We start from the raw sequence: 6,517 nt of genomic DNA, 5'->3' as shown, positions 1-6,517 counted from the left end.
CCCCGGGGACGGGGAGGGACCCGATGAGACGCCGCGCCCGCCTCTGACCCGCAACCTAGGCAGCGCTGCTGTCCATGGACCACGACCTGACCGCTGGGCAGCCACCGTCGTGTCTGAAGAAAACCTCGCCTACGTCCCCTTATCTACCCGCCGCGTTCTGGGGATCAGCCAATCAGCACGCTGCTCGGCCGTCCATTCCGTTTCTCTATTCATCACCTTTACCTAACAATGCCGTCACATTCATTCCTTCCGCCTTCATTCGTTCAGTTCAGGATCCCCTGGGTGTACTCATTTCACACGTTTACTAGTCCACAAAGAAAGGCCCACGTTGGGGGAAGAGGCCCAGAGAGAGGTTGGGAGAAGGATAGGTCGCTGTGAGGTGCTAGGGGTCCCATTATGAGTAGGGACTAAAAACGTTGCAGGACAAATCATGACACTGTTAGGTCTCAAAGTCGAGTGAAATATCTTTAGAGTGTTTGTGGGTCTTTAAAGTGAAGGAGAGGACTTATTGGCACTAATCTGTCCAGTTTGGGGAGAGACCCTTCGAGGGGCAGGCATCACTTTATGGGCCCCTGTCTGTACAAAGTGGAGTCACCCCGTTATTAATGTGTGTTGTGACACACGGTTGCAGGGAAGCAATTTATGGTTGGGGTCGTAGTATGGTGCAGGAGACCACCTGTGAGATGAGCACTTTGATGAGCCTAGTGAGCATCAAAATGACATGGGAGCTATATAATGGAAGAAGCTAATAACAGCAAACATTTATTATACTCTTCTATGTGCCCTGTTCTGACTGTAGGACATACATTAACTCATTTAGCCCCCTGCTACCTTATTGTGTATCATTATCACCCCCATTTTACAGATGAGGAAACTAAAGCAGAGAGAGGTTGCATCATTTGTCCAGAGTCACACAATAAGTGACAGAACTGGAATTTGAACCCAAAACGTCTGACCACAGTATCCATGTGCTTAGCCTTATGTGATATTCTTTCATGAGAGTTGAGTCATATATAATTTATAAATGATTAGTATCCACACTGCACAAAGAACTAAAAATACATAAGAAAAAGACAACCTCCAAAAACTGGGCAAAAGGCATAAACAGGCCTCTCACAAGCGAGAAAACACAATTGTTCCATTTTTTAAATGTTTGAATAAAAATGCAAACAGGGTCCATACATCGCATTAATTGATATGCCTTTTAAGTGTCTTAATCTATAAATAACACTTCTTTCTAACATCTTTGATCGATTACTGTGAAGTTTAGCATTGACTCCTTCTTTCAGGAATTGAGTCAGTCAATGAAACTTTTACTGACCACCTACACTGTGCTTGGTAGTGTGGGGACAGAGACCAGAAGAAAGCCCTGCCTCCTAGGGCCTCCAAATCTTGTTGAGTCTAAGCTAGTGATTCATATCAGGCTACCCTTAGATGTTTCTTTAGGGCTAAAGCAGCTCCCAAAAGAGCCCCCACGAGACTGTACATTTCTCAGAAAAATATTGGAACTGAAGGCTGCCTGCTTGGGGAAAGTGGAGTCTATTCTGGAGCCAAAAGAGACTCAGAGCTGGGAAAGAACCCAGGCGGCTCTTCTCTCCTCTCCTCCCTGTATTTGGAAAGCGGACGTTCCCCACTGGGAAGAAGAGAACTGGAATCCTGTTCATTTTTTTTCCTACTTGGCTATTTTTTCCCCTTACACTTTACACCAGCAGGAAAAACATTCTGAAACCACAGTCATAATAGGTCTAGGAATTGTCTTTTTTTTTTTTCTATTTAAAGATGAAGTTTTCAAAATTGAATTTACATGTAATAAATACTTAGTAAACTTACCCAGTCTAACAAATTTGCATTTAATCTGCCACCACCACAGCACTGCACTGTGAAGGTTTAAGCCCACCAGCCATGTGACGGCTCTCTCTCTCCACTCTGAACTACCTGTTAGACTCATCCATCATACACACAGTTGTGATAAGGCTCTGCTTTTGCCTTCTTTTTCCTCTTTTCTCTGACTCTGACCCGCATGTGGCAGCTCTGCTGGGATGCACGGGAAGAGTGATGTTTCCATCCCAGACTCATCTCTTGCCAAATTTACTCTCTATTTCCCTCCTTTTCCCAAATCTGTGCTTCCTCCCCTCCTATGTTACATACTTACCTCAGGGCCTGGTCATTTCTCGCTTGGTTGATGGCAGCCTTCTCAGCTCTGGAATTTCCACTGCAGCCCCCTGCCCCCCACTGACACTGCAGCATCCACAGAGGATCAGGGTGACCTCTCTAATTCACAGGCAGCTCTATACCATCTCTTCTTAGGGTGTCCCTGATCTTTCCTGGGGTGGGAGCTGATTTTCATTGCTTGAGTTCACCAGGGTGGGGGCAGTGAACTTCTGAGGAGAGGAAGAAGAGGCCACCACCGCCACCAAGGGCATTTCCCTCCAAACTGGAAATTCAGACAAACCTCAGAGAGGAAGGGTATGGCAGCACTGGCATCTGCTTGGAGTCTTGGATACTTACTGGTAGTAAGAGCCGTCATCTGTTGAGTGCCTGTTCAATGGTAGGCACAGTACTGAAGGTTTAATGTGGATTATTTCGTGTAATTCTCCCCACAACTCGATGAGCTAGCTTCTATTATCATCTCCATTTTACAGAATGAGAAAGCAGGGAGGTTAACTAACCTGCCCAAGTTAGTGCAGCTAGGAGGCAGCAGGGTCAGGATTCAAGTCCAAGTATATCTGACTCGAGGGCTCATACTCCTTCTTCTGTGCCTCCCAATTTACCAGTTGATGAGCCTGAGCCTCCCCTTAACTCCTAACCCATAGCTTCCACTTCTTCCTTGATCCAATCCTCACACTGGCTACTGAGCCTTTTCAAAGTTGCACTTTCTAATTGCCAAGGTCTTCCCACAACTATATCTCCCAATTCGAGTATCAGTATAGCTGTCTCTTAAGCCTTTCATGGAATTGACTCAAGCTATTGAATAAGAAACCATTGGAAATGGGTGTTTGATAGATGTCTTGCAATGGAAACAGATGTGACTCCTCATAAGCAGGTTTCCTTCTAGAAAGGCACAGCAGAGTCAATAAATGCTGAGTACTTGGGGCTGATTTCAAAATACATGTGTAAAGGAAAATGTACCATATTTGTCACAGTTTATTATGTAAGGAATATTTGTTGAATGAATGAAAGAAAGTACTAAAAACCTTCCTGGTTACTGAAGAAGGAAGAAATGAAAATATTTCAGATGGCTACTAGGTGTTGAAAGGGTCTAGACTTAAAATTATTAAAGGGCAAGAAAATGTCCTTATTTTTTTTCTTGACTTCAAATAAAGTAGAGCAAACATGGGCAGTGCCTTCTCATTCTAAATACAGGCCTACAGTATAAGGGAAGTTTCATAGGATGCCAGGCAGCATAAAACATCAAGGGATGTCCTTTAAAGACACTTTGGAATTTCTAATAGTGCTACAAATTGGTGAAATCCAGATGGGAGAAAATGAGAAGAAAAGAGGAGTTGGGATGGTTTGTTAAAAACACAGATTGCTGGGCCCCATTCCCAGAGTTTTTGATTCTATAAGTGTTATTATTTGTATAACATACACTCCTAAGGAAGTGTACTGAATAATGTCAATTACAGCGGAGTACTTAACACCGTTACACTTTGATGATGATAAATATTAGAAATTCTAATACAGATCTAGTGTCATATACATCCTGGATAGTTAGTATTTTTTAACTAAGAGCAAGCAGATGCTTTGCTCTAGGGTAATCAAAAGCCAAGGTATCACCATGATGTCACCAGTGAACATCACAAGGCAGAGAAGCACATCACATACAGGGAGGTGCAACAGGGATGCTATTTTCTTCGCCTATGGTATTCACACATTCTCCACTGATGGCATTTTGTACCACAATTTCCTGTGCCAGAATACAACACACTACATACATGGCTTTCCTTCTTTTTTTCCTCGCACAGGATGGTACATGCACAAACCCAACTATATCTTTAAATGAGCTAGTTAGATGAACAAGGGGAAAGTAAAGACATCCAGATTGTACACAGGAAGTGAAATGCAGAAGTAACTCCTCTCCTAGGAACCAAGAGAGACGTTTGCCAGGCAACTTTGGTCAGATTTAGAGTAGACCACACGCCCTCACCCACTACACTGAGCCTCCAGTGTATTGTGCTGCAAACTCATGCCTCCACAGCAGAGGAAATGGTTTGTTGCTCTGAGTATGATGTAGATGTTTGGAAGCTCTGTGGATGGAAGGAATCTCGTTCATATTTATAAATTGCACTTCATTAATCATCAAGTCCTATCTGGGACTACATGGCATTCTAAAAAGACTTAGAGCTTTAAGACTTTGAGACTCAAGCTGAAACCATTTTCAGGAGTTAAAAATCTGTGCTTACCCTGGCTCTTCTTAAAAACTGCGCTTTGCAAAACTCAACTGTCAATGGGCTGATACAGTTGTGTAGCTGAAAGCCTGCACTGTGAACCTCATTGTTTCTTCATGGCCTGCTCGCAGATCTATTTAGAGAATGTGTACTTTGGGGGTAACAAGGGGGGCCAAGAGTATAAAGAAACCTGTGTGCACAGGTTCCAGGGCATGTGGGGCTCTGAACATGCATACATGGGCAGCCAAGAGCCGAAGCAGGTCTTGCCAATGGATTCTCATCACCTCTGCATGCAGCTGGGTGGAGTGAAGGACTCAGCAAAAACAGAGCAAAACTTGTATGGCTCAGGTTAGCCACCAGCCAGCCCTTCCAAGCCCCCAAGGAGAGTTTTCAGGAAGACTCTTGGGGTAGATGGGAAGGAGAAGAGAAAAAGTGCACGTTATCCCCAAATCCAATGGGTAAAAAGACCATATTCTGCTCTCATGAAAGATGTACCTTTGGACTTTGCTATTCTTTAATTTCCAGATGTTACTGTCAAGGACAGATCACAGAATGTCAGAGCCAGGAAGAACCTAGTTTATTCCTCTCACTTTCCCCTGAGGCTCAGAGAGAGGTGTTGGCTAAAGTTTCCATTGCTGGAACCCAGGTCTCTTGACATTTTATCTAATGCTCCTTGCTCTACACACATGTGAAAGGCTGCTCAAACAATCTTTTGGAAGAAAAAAACAGTAAGAATTGCTGATCCAATGCTGGGAATCATTATGTAATCCAGCTGGAATTTGACCTATATCCTCCCAAGGAAACTGAAAAGGAGATGGGAGGGAAATAAATGGAGATGCTACAAAGTTGTAAAAGGCACATTTTAAGACTGTTTAACCGTTCTTTTGTAAAAGTTCCTGTGAGTTCCAGACTCATTTCTCACTACTTCCTCCCAGGAACCTCTTCTGCAGCAGCGAAACCAGGCCATCACCTTGGCCCACATGGGCCTCTCTTCTAGATCTTTCCTCTCCCCCTACCTCACAGAAACACAATTCAAATTCAGGATAATCTGACTCCAGAGCTCAGGAGCTTTCCATCAGTATGCGGAGCCAGAGGAAGAGAGGGCCACCCAAAACAGTGCCTGGTGGTCTATGCCAAGGGCTAAAGGAGCAGACAAATCAATTTGCCATCTGAGTCCGGGAGTGAGGGTAGGAATGCGGGGGATGGCCATGCATTCACGTACCTGAGGCGGCTTCATGGAAGAAACGGCTCTTACAACTGAGCTTTGCAAGTGCTTGCTGGCTATCGAATGGCAAGTTCTTACCTGTGTTGTCCTCAGAGCTCAGCACAGCTCTGTGTAGAGGGTTTGGGTTCAATAAATTTTTGTTGATGATCATGACATTTATTATTATGCCTGGGAATAATTCATTCAACTGAAACATATCCAGGACAAACTGTTCAGTCTTTTAGAACTAACCAATTCTTTTTTCTCTCTCTTTTTTCTTTTTCTGAGGGGGAGGGATGTGTGCGCCCAATTCTGGCTCCTTCTGGATGTGTGTATGCTGGGATACTGCAGATGAGGCTGCTTTAAGAAGGAAGGTGTGAGAAATAAAGACTGACTTCAATTTTGGCTCTGTAGAAATATTTGGGTAGCCTGCTTGGTGGTGTTTTCATGATTAAAAATGACCCAGTGTGCGTGCTTGACAGGAACGTGGGCCACAGCTTGCCTGACATATGCTTTTTTCCAACTCCATATGTTTCATTTATATCTTAATCCACAGCCTGCTGGGAACTCGCCGGGTAAGGCAGCACTTGGGGGACCTCTACAAGTTGGTCTCATGCTATTTCCTTAGCCTATGGTATTCACACATCCTCCTCTAGGAGCTGGAATTTGGCCCTGGGCCTGTGGAATTGCCATAGGGCTGACTGCAGGGGAAAGAAAATCTGCAATGTGAAATGACTTTGTTCAAATGTGAGTCAGGGATGTGTTCAGTCTGTTTATAGAAGGAGGAAATGACATTTGAAGAAAATTGGTTCAGGGAGAAATGCTGTCATTATATAAGCATTCAAATTTTAGCAACAGACTGCCTAGGAGAGCAACCGACTGGCTAATTTGTAAAACCCCCGAATGTGTCCTTTATCCACTGCAG

This window comes from Galeopterus variegatus, unplaced genomic scaffold, assembly GCF_000696425.1.
Source record: "Galeopterus variegatus unplaced genomic scaffold, G_variegatus-3.0.2 Scaffold2329, whole genome shotgun sequence".
Taxonomy (NCBI): domain Eukaryota; kingdom Metazoa; phylum Chordata; class Mammalia; order Dermoptera; family Cynocephalidae; genus Galeopterus; species Galeopterus variegatus.
Note: the sequence above shows the minus strand (reverse complement) of the source record.